The 16,895-nt window shown below is 40.4% G+C and overlaps 1 pseudogene; it reads left to right on the top strand.

The window, feature by feature from the left end:
- Window positions 1-9,566: 9,566 nt before the first annotated feature.
- Window positions 9,567-15,061, top strand: LOC119056109 (activated RNA polymerase II transcriptional coactivator p15-like; annotated as a pseudogene).
- Window positions 15,062-16,895: the final 1,834 nt, after the last annotated feature.

Below are 16,895 nucleotides of genomic sequence, written 5' to 3' on the forward strand. Positions count from 1 at the left end.
GTTGCATTCTTCTCTTTTTGTAGATCTTTTTTTTCTCAGCTTTTTGATATGTAAGGTGAGAAATTGCTACTTGATTTCAGGTATTAGCTAAGACTGATTAGTATGCACATTTCTGAAAGGAGAATTCCGTAGTCCTTGACAGAAAGAATCTGGTTGGCCCTGCTTTATATGTTTATTTCTCACCTAATCAACTGTGGGTAAAGTCTCATAAACTTAATGTGGCTGTAGGAGTTACTCCTGTTAAGGGAGGACAGTACTGTGTGTGTGAGAGAGAGAGAGAGAGAGAGAGAGAAAGAGAGAGCACAACAGGCGGGCAGAGGAGGGGGAAGGGCATCATGGCCTAATATACACCCTGATCTTAAAATTCTGTCTGTGTTTTCAGGCTCACAATACATTCTGAGATATAGATATGTCCATTCAATCCCGTCCATATCTATATTATTTGTAATGTATGTATTGTCAATATTGCAAATACATGTATCAAAAACAATATTAAAAATTCAGAGTGTTGTAAACTTTCAGAATGAAGTTACCATGCCTGTATTTTTATTTTTTACAAAAAGATCAGTGTGGTAGGCTGAATAAAGATATCCAAATCATAATCCCTAGAACCTGTGAATTACCTTTTATGGAACTTTGTAGATGTGTTTAAAATGAAAGATATTGAGATAGGGAGAATATACTAAATTATTAGTATGGGCCCTAAATTTAATAATTGTGTGTCTTTGTAAGATTTACAAGATAAAGGAAGTGAAAGTTTTACCACACAGAGGAAAAGCCATGTGATTCTAAAAGCAGAGCTCGGAGCCATGTTTTTTGGGAGATGAGACAGAGGCCAAAAGTCAAGGAATGTAGGGAGCCACCAGGGGCTGAAAAAAGGCAAGGCAACAGGTTCTTTGACAAAGGCTCCAGGAGGAACCAGCTCTGCCAACACCTTGATTTGGCTCAGTGAAACAGATTTTGGACTTTGGACCTTCAAAACTGTAGAAGAACAGAGTATGATGGTTTAGGCCACCAAGTATGTAATTTGTTAGAGCAGCCACAGGAAACTAATAAAATCAGCATATGAAAATCCTTACATTAGAAATTAGACTTTCGCCAAGATGAAGGCATAGGTAGAGATGCTGTGCTTCCTCACACAACCAAGTTTAGAGACAACTTAATATTAGCAACAGAAAACACAGCCAGAACACAGAAAATTGAACTTTTCGGAAGTCTGATAACAAATTCTTCAGCCTGACCGGTAAGAGGGGCGAAACCAGCAGCTGGCAGAGCACGGCAGCACAGGAAAACTCGGTCGGACGAAGTCAGGTGCATGGAACCCAGGCGCAGGGTTGGACCTGGTGGGCAACTCAGCAAGCAATCGTGGGGAAACAGCGAGGGAACAGGGCTGCGGGTTGACTGTGGTCACCCATTTGTGCGCAGATAGACAAGTGAGGGAGTGGGCGATTGGATGAGAGCCAGCAGCCCCAACGGCAAGCAGCATCGGTGGGCACCACCATTTCCCTGCTTTAACCCTGCCTCCACATACAGCGTCATAATCCAGCGACCTAAGTGGCCCTGCCCCGGTGAACAACCTAAGGCTCTGCTCTTCACCCACCTGCGAGAAACAGCAGAGGGGGCCGCCATTTCCCTGCTCTGACCCCGCCTCCACATACAGCGTCACCACCCAGTGACCTGGGAGTCCAAGGCTCCACTCCTCATACTTAACGCGCACGAACAGACCAAAAATGGCTCAAGAAGATCTCAAAGCCCCAGAGCCTATAAATCTAAGTGATGAAGAAATAGCAAAACTCTCAGATGCACAGTTTAAAACACTGGTGATCAGGATCCTCACAGAACTGGTTGATTATAGCCACAAATTAGACAAACATATGAAGGCGAAACTAATTGAAATGAATGGAATTTCACAGGAAACCAATAGTGATGAAAAGGAAACTGGGACTCAAATCAATGGAGTGGACCAGAAGAAAGCAAATAATGGCCAAACAAAAGAGTGAAGAAGGAAGAATTCAAAAAAATGAGGAGAGGCTTAGGAACCTCCAGGACATCTTTAAATGCTCCAACATTCGAATTATAGGGGTACCAGAAGGGGGAAAGGAACAGCCACCAATGGAAAACTTATTTGAACAAATAATAAAGGAGAATTTCCCCATTCTGGCAAAGGTAATAGACTTCCAGGAAATCCAGGAAGCTCAGAGAGTCCCAAAGAAGTTGGACCCAAGAAGAAACACACCAAGGCACATCATAATTATATTAGCCAAGATTTAAATGAAGGAGAGAATCCTAGAAGCAGCAAGAGATAAGGGGACAGTCACCTACAAAGAAGTTCCCATCAGACTGTCAGCTGATTTCTCAAAAGAGACCTTACAGGCAAGAAGAGGCTGGAAAGAGGTATTCTAAGTCATGAAATCTAAAGACCTACAACCAAGATTGCTCTATCCAACAAAACTTTCATTTAGCATGGAAGGACAGACAAAGTACTTCTCAGATAAGATCAAATTCAAGGAGTTCATCATCACCAAGCCCTTATTATATGAAATGTTAAAGGGACTTATCTAAGAAAAAAGAAGTTAAAAAAACATGAACAGTGAAAGGACAGCAAACTCACAGTTATTAACAACCACACCTAAAACAAAAGCAAACTAAAAGGACAGCTAGATCAGGAGTGGAAACATAGAAATGAAGATCTCAAGGAGGGTTAGCAACAGGGGAGTGGGAGGAGAAGATGGGGGGAGAAGGTACAGAAAATAAGTAGCATAGACTGTAGATAGAAAATAGATGGGGGGGTAAGAATAGTATGGGAAATATAGAATCTAAAGAACTTGAGACACACGGTCATAAACTAAAGGGAGGTAATGATGGGGACGGGGGGGGTAGGGTGGAGGGGAATGAAGGGGGGGAATAGAACAGCTGTAATGGCATAATCAATAAAAAATAAATTAAAAAAAAGAAATTAAAAGTTACTTTCCCCTCTTATTGCTTGACTTTAAAACTGGTCCCCATCCTGGCTGGGGTTAGAGCATCATCCCTATGGGCATAGGTTGCTGGTTCCATTCATTTCATAGTCAGGGCACATGCAAGAGTCTACCAGTGAATGCACACACAAGTGGAACAACAGATGGCTGTTTCTCTCTCTCTCTAAAATCAATAAATAAAAAATAAAAATAAATGATGCCCATATATGATTTCATTTCCTTTAAAACAGAAAATTTTACAAACATGTTCTTTATTTTACATACTTTAAAAAAAAATCTGAACCTTTAGGACTTCCACCAAGATGGAGGCGTAGGTGGAAATATTGTGCCTTCTCATACAACCAAGTTTAAAGACAACAAAGTTTTAGTAACAAAAAAATGCAGCCAAAACACAGAAAATTGAACTATACAAAAGTCCAACAACAACAACCAACCGTTCAGACAGACTGGTAAGAGGGGCAGAGCCAGCAGTGGAGCGGAGTCAGGCAGGAAAGATCCCCTGGACCGACCCAGGTGCACAGGCAGCCGTTGGCGGATCCCAGGTGTGGGGTAGCAATGGGCGGACCCACTGAGGGTGCGAGGCTGCAGGCTGACTGTGGTCACACATTTGTGAGCAGATAAACCAGTGAAGGAGCGAGCAGTGAGACAGACCCCCGCAGGCCCCAGTAGCAGAAGCAGCAGAGTGGACTGCTATTGCCCCTCTCTGACCCCACCCCCACATACAGCTTCACAACCCAGCCACCTGGGTGACCCCACCCTGGTGAACACCTAAGGCTCCCCTCCTCATACGTAACAGGTGGGAACAGACCAAAACATGGCTCAAGAAGAACTCAAAGCCCCAGAGCCCATAACTCTAAGCGATGAAGAAATAGCCAAACTTTCAGATGCACAGTTCAAAACACTGGTGATCAGGATGCTCACAGAACTGGTTGATTTTAGTCACAAATTAGAGGAACAAATGAAGGCTAAATGAACTGAAATGAGGGGAAATACACAAAAAACCAACAGTGATGGAAAGGAAACTAGGACTCAAATCAAGTGAGTGGACCAGAAGGAAGAAAATAATGACCAAACAGAAAAATGTGAAGAAACAAGAATTCAAAAAAATGAGGAGAGGCTTAGGAACCTCCAGGACATCTTTAAACGCTCCAACATTCTAATTATAGGGGTACCAGAAGGGGAAGAGAGAGAGCAAGTGGAAAACTTATTTGAACAAATAATAAAGGAGAATTTCCCCAATCTGGCAAAGGAAATAGACTTCCAGAAAATCCAGGAAGCTCAGAGAGTCCCAAAGAAGTTGGACCCAAAAAGGAACACACCAAGGCACATCATAATTATATTAGCCAAGATTTAAATGAAGGAGAGAATCCTAGAAGCAGCAAGAGATAAGGGGACCATCTCCTACAAAGGACTTCCCATCATACTGTGAGCTGATTTCTCAAAAGAGATCTTACAGGCAAAAAGGGGCTGGAAAGAGGTATTCCAAGTCATGAAATCCAAAGACCTACAACCAAGATTACTCTATCCAGCAAAGCTTTCATCTAGAATGGAAGGACAGATAAAGTGCTTCTCAGATAAGGTCAAATTCAAAGAGTTCATCATCACTAAGCCCTTATATGAAATGTTAAAGGGACTTACTTAAGAAAAAGAAGATAAAAAAGATGAACGGTGAAAGGACAGCAAACTCACATTTTATAACAACCACACCTAAAACAAAAGCAAACTAAGAGGACAGCTAGATCAGGAAGGAAAGCATAGAAATGAAGATCACCTGGAGGGTTAGCAACAGGGGAGTGGGAGGAGGAGGAGGGGGGAGAAGGTACAGAAAATAAGTAGCATAGATGGTAGGTAGAAAGTAGATAGGGGGGAGGGCAAGAATAGTAGGGGAAATATAGAATCTAAAGAACTTGAGACACGTAGTCATAAACTAAAGGGGGGAATGGTGGGGAAGGGGTGTGCAGGGTGGAGGGGAGTAAAGTGGGGGGAATAGAACAACTGTAATGGCATAATCAATAAAATATATTTTAAAAAATAGGAACCTTTAGTGTAGTATGGGCTTTGCCATTTATTTTCTGGCCTGATCTCTTTTAGAGAGGAACACTTAATCACTGATTCATTAACAAATGTACACCTAGTACCTATGTATGGAAGGTTAACTCTGTGGTATGCTTCACGTGGGACACTGCAGTTGAATGGCAGCTAGGATTCATGCTCCCACAAAGCTTATAGTTTAATAAGAAAGAAAAACAACTTACCAAAGATTACAATAAGGTGTGAGCAGTGCTGAGATCTGAAGAAGTACAAAATGTTATAAAAGTGTATAATGGGCAACTTGCCTATTAAGAGGACAGGAAGGGAGGGTCTCTCGGAGGAAATCATAGTTGAGGTGAGATCTGCTCTGGTCCCTGGGAATACAGGGTGAAATGACACAGTCCCTCCCCACAGGAAGCTTATAGTTAAATAGGGATCTAGGCCATAGAAATTACTAACCTCAACCCAAAGTGGTGAGAGTTACAAATGTGGGAGGTAGAAGGAACAGTACAGAAGAAAGAGACCATGCCCAGATATGTGTTGAGGTAGGGTACCAGAAAAGTCCTGATCTTTGAATTGAGTCTTGAAGGTAGTGTAGACTTTAGTTTGGCGAGCAAGGGAGGGGACGAATGCCCTAGGGTGAGGCAGCAGTGTGTCATGGCAGGACTTGGGGTAGAACCACCACTGACCAATAGGCATAGATTAGCTATGAGGGGCTGTTGATCCCTTTTATCAACAAGTAAAAATTTGGTCATGAAAACTTTCAAACATAAAGCAAAGTTGAAAGAACATTATAGTGAATACCTGTATATGGCTTCCCAGATCCTACTATTAATATTTCTATGCTATTTTTGTCACATATCTACTCATACAAATTTCCAAACTAAGAAGAAAATAGGTGCTAATGAGCATATTTTTAGGCTGTAATAAATTACCATTTTTTGTAGTTCTCTTCAAAGTCAAACTTCCACTGGAATCAGAGATTATATGAATATAATCTTCATAAGACCTCAAATAAAGAAATTAAGGGTGTATTTGTGGTATTAAATAAATAACGGAAAATACTATTATAGAGAAATATAAGCTATAGATGCTTTAATGCTGTAAAATAATGCTCTATAATGCTTTAATCTATCAAAAGGTGCCTTTTGCTTTTTGTCGTTTTTGTTTTTGCTTTATTTTCTTGCAACTGTAAAAGGGTTTATGCTGATTAGGAATACTGGGTTTGTGATTTGAAGTACAGTTGGTGGTCTAAATTCTCCCATTCAACTGATAATTGGATTCCCAGTTTCCAGAGTTTTATGAAGGTTATACTGTCAGGTATTCTTAGGATTTTTAAGGTTTTATACACTTTTTTATGGTAATTTAAGTATTGAATATGTATTATAAATATGAAGAATATGAAAAGATGTGCTGAGAAATCATCTCTCTCTTATAAATGAATGCTTTGCTAATGCACATTCCATGTGAGAAGGCTTTAGAAATGAGGCATCCCTGGGAACGTATGCAGTCTAATTTGGAACCATGCCTTAGTTCAATTGTCCTAAACTTCAGTGCACTTAAGAATTACCTGAAGAGCTTTATGAAAATGAAGGTCTAATTTGATGTCCCAAATTCTAATCAGTAGGCCAAGAATAGGCTCCAGAACCTGCATTTCTAGTAAAGGGTGCAGACGGTGCAAGAACACACTTCTGACAAACCACTACTGAACAAGTCCAATTCTGTGGCACTCAGGTTCGACTGAGCATTTATCATTTAGATAAGATACCCACGGACTTTTATTGAGCAATTATAATATGTTGTTTATAGTACTATTTGAACTAATCATCTCGCTAAAAACAACTAAAAATGATGGATGAAATATGTTTTTTAAAAGCATCTTAAAAGCATGTTAACATTAGGTAAGAAATTATCAGGCCAAAATCTAAGTGAGGGGGGAATCCTAAGCCCAGCTGAGAACTAAAGCTCCTTGCACTGTAATGGTGCTTGCTGAAAGAGGGAGAATCGGGGGGCAGTTTTCATAGTTCTGGCCATGGACACTCAAGTCGGGGAGTCTAATGGCAAACCCCAACCCTCTATAAAGCTGGGACTCAAAATGGCTAGACCCTGGGGTAGGATGACCCAGAAGCAACTCCTCCAACCCTCACTGCTAGAGCAAACAAGGAAAGTTACCCTGGTTCTGAGCAGTTAGGGAAAAGAGGAGGACCCTTGTATGGGAATTTATAGCCACAAGCTGGCATTTGTGCTATTTTTCAGCCCAAATTTATATCACCTGAGTAGTGTAAAACTACTATATCATGTAAGCAGAAGGGAGAATGGATGGTCTTAGAGTGAGAACTTGCCAGGGTAACTAGGGCAAAGGGTACCTAACATTTGTTTCCACATCATCCCTTCGGTTAGCAAGGTGATAGTTTAATTGCTCCAGCAGAAAACATAAGCAACCCTGACAGTGTAGCTCAGTTAGTCATTGCATTATTCTGTACACCAAAAAAGGATGCAGGTTCAATCCCTGGTCGAGGCACCTGTGGGAGGCAACTGATCGATGTTTCTCTCTCTCTCTCTCTCCCCCTTCTCCCTCCTACCCTCCCCTCTCCAATCAATAAACATATCCTTGGTGAGGATTTTTTAAAATACATATAATCAGTGTAACTCACCTGGCTCTGATTTCTTACTCAATTTCTTGCTCAATAACCTGCTGATTAAAATTTTACTTCTCACAGAGATATTTTTACAGGCTCAGAATATATTAGTGAGTAAATACCAGCATTTTGATAGTTATATAAATTGGCATTCTGATTTATATACCAGTCTTTTAGGCCCAGTGGTATGAGTTTGTCCCCTAGACAGTACTTGTTTCTGGGTGCTCTGGCGGGAATCGTGTCTCAGGCTGATGGGCTGAAAACCACGTCCTGTCGGTAAAATCTTTTGTGCGTCACTGCCATACTGCTAAGTCTTGCCTGGAGTCCACCAAGTCAGGCCACCAACCCATTTCTTCTGAACAACTGTATGACATTTCTACCCAAAGCTAGCATGCTTAAAGGAACTATTTAATTGCTTTCCTCAGAATCTATATAAACTAAGAGCAAATCAGGTGTGCTATCCCTGGAAAGAGCACTGTCCTAGTGATCAGAAGAGGTCGATTTAAATTCCACTTCTTCTATTTACTAGCTTGGCATTTATGGACTATTGAGACAATTTCATCATCTGTAAAATGAAGTTGATAATATTCATCTTACAGTATAACCATGGAGATTGAACAAAATACAATATACAAATATGTCTAACATAATGCCTGATATGTAATAATAAATGTCAATAAATGTTACTTACCTTCCTTGCTTCATTCCATTACTTTCTCATAATACAGACATATTTTAGAATTTTTTGTCCCTTCTCCTATCAAGTTTGTGTGTGGAAGGGCTGGTGGTTTGTTTGTTGCTGATGATAATCAGAGTAAGAAGAGAAATATCGAAAAATTCAGTGCCAGCTTTATCAAGGCAATTTGGTTTTCTAGATCTTTTCTCTTTCCCTGTCAAAAAGAAGAAAGGAAACTGCAAAGAAAATTAATAGCGGCCATAGCAGTATGAAGAAAGGCACTCCAGGGTGATGTTCTAGAGGCCAAGGGAAAAAAGGAGTTTCAAAGATGGAGCTATTAAAATACTTTAGAGCATCGAACAAAATATTTTAGATTCAAATGTTGTAGAGAAATCAAGTAGGATGTTCCATTTGACTTAGTAAATTGGAGATTATTGGTGGCCTTAGCAACAGCATCTCAGTGGACTGGGTGGGAAACCAGTTTGCAACAGGTTGAGGAGAGAGAGGGAGAAAAGGAGGTAGACCAGAGGAGTCTGGACAAATGTTTGCAAGTCTGGCTATGAAGGGAAGGGAAGAGATAAGCAGGAGATCTAGGAAGCCATGAGATTAGGAAGTTTTGTTTGGTTAGCAAGGGGAAAACTGTAGAAGTTAAAATATCAGCCTTGACTGGCCTGGCACAGCTCAGTGGGCTGAGCATCGTCCTGCACAGTGAAAGGTCGCAGATTCAATTCCCCACCAGGGCACAGGCCTGGGTTGCAGGCGGTTCTGGGTTGGGGCGCTGGGATGAGTGCAAGAGGCAACCGATCAACGTTTCTCTCACACATCAGTATTTCTCTTCCTCTCTTCCTCCCTCCTTTCCCCTCTCTGCAAACATAAGTAAATAAAACCTTTTAAAAAAGTTAAAATACTGGATGGGGTGGAGACAATAGAGAGGGAAAAGTGCAAGATACAGAAGACAGGATATAATGGAAGAAGGGAAGCTTCTGAAGAGGCAGCAAAGGCTGGGACCAGGGCTCAGGTAGACAGGTAAGCCTTAGAAGGAGGGACACCTATTTCATGGTGACAGGAAAAGGCAGGTTCACTTACAGATTTGGAACCAGGAAGTAGAGGAAGCCCTTCTTGGACAGCTTGTGTTTTCTCGTGAAGTAGGAATTTAAGTTGTCTTCTGAGAATAAGGAAGGTGGGAGAGAGTTAGACATTGGAGGGAAGTGGAAAAGCTCAGAAAAAGAAAATGTCTGGAGCATGGAGGGGAAAACTGACCAGAGAGACAGAAGATTGCAGAGCAGTGCTGAGGGCCCTGCTGAAACTGACCACTCTGAATGCGTGCCGTTACAGGTATGTAACAATGTATACCGGTACAGGTATGTACCGCTCTGTGGTTTTCTTCAGGCACTGGGGAGGGACTAGCTGGGTTTCCCCATCATGTTGCACAAAGATGGGCTGCTAAGTACTTCAGAACTGCCTTAGGGGGTGCAAAGGGAGGAACCTTGATTTGCAGCTGTGGTATAAGTACTCCTACCATGATGGCCTTCAGGCCACCAATGTGATGTCCCTGAACTCAGTCTTAGGACTGAGGGGCACACTCAGTGAACTCAGGGGCACACAATTATATAGTTTTCCCACCATACAGACATAATAAACTTAAAGAGCCTTAAATACCTAGAAAATATTAAAATGAGTAAAATAATTAAGAAGTGTTTTGATTATTTATTTTTTTTGTTTTACATAATTTTCTTAATGATAACTTTTCTTGATTCTTAAAAATTATTTAGTTATTTATTTTTAGAGACAGGGGAAGGGAGGTAGAAAAACATCAATATGTGGTCGTTTCTCACATGCCCTCAACTGGGGACCTGGCCTGCAACCCAGGCATGCGCCCCGATTGGGAACCAAACCACCAACCCTTTGGTTCACAGGCCCACACTCAATCCACAGAGCTACACCAGCCAGGGCATAAGTTTATACAATTTAATTTTTAATAATTATTTTAATAACTTAGTGTGCAAAATTTCTGAAAACTGTACAGTCAGCTCTCTCAGGGACTGCATGAGCGAGTTCCAGCCTGTTACTGGTTGTAGCAAAAACATTGGGGTTGGGTAGAGTTGGGGGGAGGGGCCGAGACATAAATGACAAGATTGCTTTCCTGGCAGTGGACTCTTCTGGGCCTGGCAGAGGAAGCCTGAGTTCACTAGGAATGGGGGCTGAAAATGATTGAAAAAGCTTGACTCTGGGGAAAGGATGGGCGGTGTTAGGTGGGACATGAACCAAAAGTCAAACAATTCCATCTTGGAGTAGTTACCACACCTATATCTATTTTGTGGCCTTGAGTTTTCTCTCACTGTAATGTAAGCAATCTATGCAGGTCTGAGGGAGAGTAGGTTGCCTCAGCCTGGGAGAAGGATGCTGCCACAGAAGAGCAGGGAGAGTGAATGTGAGTCCCAAGGCAGGAAACCTGGGCTTCTGCATAATGTCAGAAGAAGGTCACCTCTACAAAAGCAAACCCAGCTGGGAGACTTGCTGTTCAAAGTTTCCCTGAGCTGTGTTTTGTTACAGGTTGGCAGGGAGATAACTTTGGGAATGAAGGCTTTTTTTGGTTCTAAAATTATACTATAGGAATGAAGGCCTGCATTTAAGTTTCTCCTTTCAAGTAGCTTACTAAATAAACTAGACAAAATTTTTTTTCTTTAAAGTCTCTGCATAAGGTACAAGAATAATTTTGTTTCAATTCTGTTTAGTACACACTTCCAGTATTGGAAAGTCACTTCCTTCAAAGAGCTAACATATTAATGGCAGTCATTTGGCTTATAATTCTGACTGGGTGAAATGCAGAATCACATTTGGTGTGAGGTACCTCATCAGACAGCATTTCTACTCTTACCAGGGAAAGTATTTTGAAGAATGGTTGTATTGTCAGTATTTCCCTGCTTGTAAAAATCCTGCCTGGTTAGGCTATGGTTGCAATTCTAAGGACATTTGGAGATTTTATTATATTTGATCAGGTTTTATAAATAGTAACAAGCAAAAGAGGAGAATCTAGGGGGGGAATAAGCAAATTTATTAACAATAAGAAGAAAAAGGGATATGTTAGCGCAGCAGTTTCCAGAAAGGTAAAATTATGCAGGGAGGTGAGAAGTTGGGGGTGGGGTTTATGGGCAAGGCAAACATCACAGTTGGCAAGACAGGGCATTAAAGAGAAATTACCAGTTACTGTCAACACCATTTTATAAAAGAAAGCTATTTTAAATTCAGAAAAATAGTAAGAAAATAATTTTTGAATAAAATACAGCTGTTTAAAAAAGAGTACATTTAATTTATGAGAAAACTCTGCACAAATGATTTTATTTTCCCCATTCAAGACTTAATAGTGAAAGCATCTTTGTGAACCTTTGTAGGAAACTGATATTTGTGTTTTTAAAAATGTAGCAATTCTTTCTTCTACCAATTGGATAATTTCTTAATGTTCTGCTATGAAAGGAAAGGGAGAGAAACAAATAAAGGGGTAGTGTGATGTCTGTAGTTTAAAAAGGCAGCTTTCTTGGAAGAGTCAGAACTGCAGGCCTTTCCCATGGTTTGCTGACAGAAAGCAGAAGGACGCAGTCAGAAGCAGGCGTGACCACGTGAATGCTACTGGCAAAACGGGTACGCTGTCGTGGCTTTCGTAGCTGGGCCAGGCCTGAACAGTAAAATAGCAGAAAAAGAAATAAAATGGTCTCATTCAAAATAGCATTAAAAAGAATAAAATATTTAGATATAAATTTAATCAAGGAAGCGAAAGACTTGTGCACTGGAAATTATGCAAAGAAATTGATGAAAGACTTTTAGTAAAAGAAATTGTCAAAGATAGCCCCTTGCCAATGTGGCTCAGTGGATTTGAGTGCTGGCCTGTGAACCAAAAGTCAGCAGTTCAATTCCCTGTTAGGACAGATGCCTGGGTTGTGGGCCAGGTCCCCAGTTAGGGGCATGTTAGAGGCAACTGGTGAATGTGTCTCCCACACATCGATGTTTCTCTTCCTCTCTTTCTCCTTCCCTTCCCTTCTCTCTAAAAATAAATAAATAAAATCTTTTTAAAAATAACTATGTATGTTGCCTGGTGGGTAGTAGAAATATTGGGGGGGATCACATTGTACCCACTATACTGTATAGCTGAAACTAATATAAAATAATACTGAATGCAAACTGTAAATAAAAAATAAAGTATTGGCGAGGATGTGGAGAACAGAAAACCCTTATGCACTGTTGGCATAAGGAATGTAATTTGGTTCAGCCACTATGGAAAGCAGTATGGAAGTTCCTCAAAAAATTAACAACACAGCAATTCTCACTTAACACTGTGATAAGATCTTGGTACAGGTTGGAGAGCCATGCTGGACCTTGCTCCAGTGCATAGGTGTTTTAACATACCTAATGATCGTGAATGTTCTGTTTGTTCTAGAGAATGTGTGCCTCAGAGATGACGTGCAATGATAGGGAGTGCACGGCCCAAGATAATAAATATCACATGATACATGTTTTTAAAATCAGGGTTGCTCGTCAGGTCTATGCCTAACAATATGTAATAATTTCCCCAAGAAACTCATTAATACTGGGTGTCAAATTACTGGGCAGCTCTGTATTTCACCAACAATAGACCTGGGGTTCTGAAAGGCCATTAAATTGAAATAAATAACCTAATCTCTCCTATAAAATACGTACAGGAGTCTCATTTACATGTATCAAAAATTATTTTTATCCAAATTAACCAATTAGTAATATAATATTAAGGCAATTATATTAGACATTGTTTCCAAGACATTGAACTACATCAAATTATTCCCATGTTGGCTTAATCTTCAGGCCAGGTATTTTGCAAGGACCATGTGTTATGAATATAGTGCTTTATCTGGGTTTCTATGGGCCAGAAGGGGTACTCATAATCATAATATGCATTAAACATATAATGTGAGCTACAATATAATGGACAACAGTAAATTATTTTGGAGCAATCAATAAAGAAAGATTAAAGGGGCTAATGCCAGTGTTGGAAAAGGGAGAAATTCAACTACCAACAGTGAAATATTAAAAAATTACTAGGACAAGTGGTAAAGTATAAATAAATGAATGAATGAATATATGTAACAGTAAGCAATGTGTTCAGAATGCTTTTTAAAAGCACAGGCTTTCCTAGCTCAATAGCTGACTATCTTCACCAGCATCTCATCACATGTACACATATAAGTCCAAATTTTGAAAAAGTGATTTTTTTTTAGTAGGCACAACTCAACGTACTTGAAAATAATAATTTGGCAACTTGATGGAAGCAGGGAGAAGCTAGCTGTGTTGCCTAAAAAAAGGGCAGTGAAGAACTGCATCCCACCTTTCTCTTTCTGAGTCAGTTGTTGCTTTAACTAGTTCATGCCAGCTGAGTCAGCGGCTGCTGTACCTTCTCTTCAGGTGTTGCTGTCCTGAGGTCTGGCACAATGTAATCTTTTCCCAGAAAGGAAAGAAATTCCATGACTTTGGTGCTTGATGTGAGCTAGCTTGTTAGCTGTGTGCTATCTCTAATCTAATCTCCCTTCAACATCTTTATTGATAGGGACATATTAGCATCCGGGTTTTGCCGATGAGGAAATTGAAGCCAGAGAAATAAAAAGATTTGCCCAAGTTTCATGGCTAATTTCTGTAGAGACCTCAGGCTCCTGAAACTATCTTAGTGTGTTTCATACCACTCCAGCTGCCTCTCCTGGCACAAAAACCCATGCTGTAAGAAACTTCTGCCCCCTGTGATTCCATCGTGGTTGGGAGACCAAGCCCAAATTAGCAGGAAATGGTTGCTGTTTGGAGGGGCCACACAGGAAATGCCAACCCAAACAAAAACCTTCTTTTTGCTTTCATAGAATATTTGGATTTAAATCTAGCAGACATTTATTGAGGACTTTCTATGATCAGACCCTGTGCTATATACTTTCACATTACTGTTGTCAAAACAAACGATTCTATTAATACGCACTAAGGTAATAAAAGTGTCATATTAAAAAAAACTGAATTGTACCCACCCCAACCAGGTAGCTCAGTTTGTTGGGGTGTTGCCCTGATATGCCAAGGTTTGACCCCTGGGGCACATACAAGAAGCAACCAAGGAATGGTAGGTGAATAAGTGGAACAACAAAATCTCTCTCTCTCTCTTTCTTTCTCTCAAATCAAAAACAAATAATTTTTTAAGTGAATGATATCTGATGCTTAAAAAGGGACACTTAGAATTTTGTCTGTGTCTCCTCTTCTTGGGAAAGGGATATGATTACTACCTTAAAAGCCAGCTCATCTGGGTGGGTTGTGAGTGAGTGAGCACAGGGCCGTTCGGGAGCTGGTGTGGAGCAAATACCTAAATCAAAAGAACGTGTTTCTTCAAGCTCTTCTGGCAGCGATTCTGACAGTAAAGTTGACAAAAAGTTAAAGAGGAAAAAACAAGTTACTTCAGAAATACCTGTAAAGAAGCAAAAGACTGGTAAAACTTCAAGAGCCTTGTCATTTTCTAAGCAGAGCAGCAGCTGCAGAAATGATAGCATGTTTCAGATTGAGAAAATGAGGTACGTCAACCTTTGGGACATTAAAGAAAAAGACCTAACTGATGTTAGAGAATATTGGCTGGATCCAGAGATGAAATGAAACCAGGAAGAAAAGGTATTTCTTGAAATCTCGAGCAATGGAGCCAGTTGAAGGAACAGATTTCTGACATTGATGATGCAGTAAGAAAACTGTAAAATCAGAGCCATACAAAAACTTGTACTGTTCAAAGGCACTTAAACCTGTCTTTTTACATTGGCTTTTGTTATCTGAATGTTGTTTTGCAAGCTATTGCATAGTTGGATTGCAGAACAATTTGTAAGAATACTTTTTTAAATGTGCATCATTGAAAATGTTCTGAGTGAAGCTAATCGTCAACTTTATTAAGGAGGATGGCTTTGCATCCACCATCTAGTGTAAAACAAAATCTAGTAATACAATCTTAAAAAAAAAAAGCTCATTTGAATGTTCAAACATCAGCTTGTAGACCTTTATTTTGTACTTTTATTTCATCAAGCTCAGTTTTTCAGTCCTTCTATGACTAAAAATTAAAGCTCTATACTCATTTTAGATAATTGTGCAGGATGATTTTAAGACATAAGATGTTGCACCTTCCAGCTGACTTTAAAACCTAGGGCCTGCTTCAGATATGACCCTTCGGGGTCTAGGACTGGGGAGGCTGCCAGTAATTCTCCTGCTGTCCACATGGGTATCATCCCCTTCTTTACGGGAATAAGCCGTCTTTCCTGCACTTTAACGCTGTGGTCTAAATGGGGATGGCCATCTTCTCATATGCCTGCTTCCCTGGTCCCAGTGATTGCCCAAGATATTGGCACATGATCCAAGCGATAATATCACAGCTCTCTCCCAGGATTTGCCAGAGTGGAGCCATAGAGATTCACATACAGTTTCTCCTTTCCGATTGCTGTCCTCTGAAGGTGTGAGCCCGGAGCCTGCCACCAGTGCTGCCCTTGAGGAAACAGACCATCCTGACAGTGTGGAGACTTTGGAAGCGGTCTCTCCTCGGACCAGCTCCATCTGGCCCTTCTCAGAATTTCACTGTGTGGGTCAACAGATTTGTTTTCTTAAGCAAAAATTGGGGTTTTGTATCATTCAACCAAAGAGTTCTGACTAAATATATAAATGAAATATTTTCTGTTTGTATACTTACCTGAAAAGAAGTATGTTGTAATAGAAAGAAATCATGCTGGGCTCGAAATAATATTAGAACTTCAAATATTATAAAGTATTAAGTACCTATTACCAACATACAGTGTTAGAATAGAGTGTGAAAGGGAATTGGACCAGAACCAAGTGGTTCATTTAACCCAGCTCAGGGATTAGTCAACTTGCTCCTGGGACCCAGGTAAATCAGAATTATCTTCATAACCAAGTTAAGATGATCTACTTCATGCAGCCCATTCCCCATCAAGTTGTGGGAACCCATCCTCTGTTAACCTGAGGCCTTGGGACACAGCAGGGCCCTTGTTGTCTTTCCAGGCACTGAGCTGACCCTGAGCACAGGCAAGGAGAGTGTCAGCCCTAAACACAGGCTGCAGTACAGACACAATTACTCGTAGGAAACGCTAAACAAGTGAACTGCAGGGGCAGGGTGAAAGAGTAGGGGCATCTAAAGCCCTGCAGAACTAGTTTTAACTTTGCTGTTTACTAAATCTGTGAATTCTGAGTGGTAGATTTTTCTATGAAGCAAGTATAATAATACTTTCACCTTTGGTGCTCTAATAAGAATTAAATTAAGTATGGAAAGTATAGGTATAATGCTTGCAGATGGTTGCCACTTAATATGTGGTAGTTGTGATGATAATGATGGTATTATTTTGACTATATTATTCTCATTCTTTTTCATAGATAAATACACCATGGGAAAGTAGTTCTTTCTCCTCAAGTTCATGTGATGAGTTAATAAGATAGGATTCAAATAAGTGACCATTTCGGGGATTTGTGTGTTCCTAGGAGCCAAAGTACTCGAAAGTGCTGAATTTCACGCAAGAAGTGTGAATCGCTATTATT

This window comes from Artibeus jamaicensis, unplaced genomic scaffold, assembly GCF_021234435.1.
Source record: "Artibeus jamaicensis isolate MK-2021 breed Jamaican fruit bat unplaced genomic scaffold, CSHL_Jam_final scaffold_1019, whole genome shotgun sequence".
NCBI lineage: Eukaryota > Metazoa > Chordata > Mammalia > Chiroptera > Phyllostomidae > Artibeus > Artibeus jamaicensis.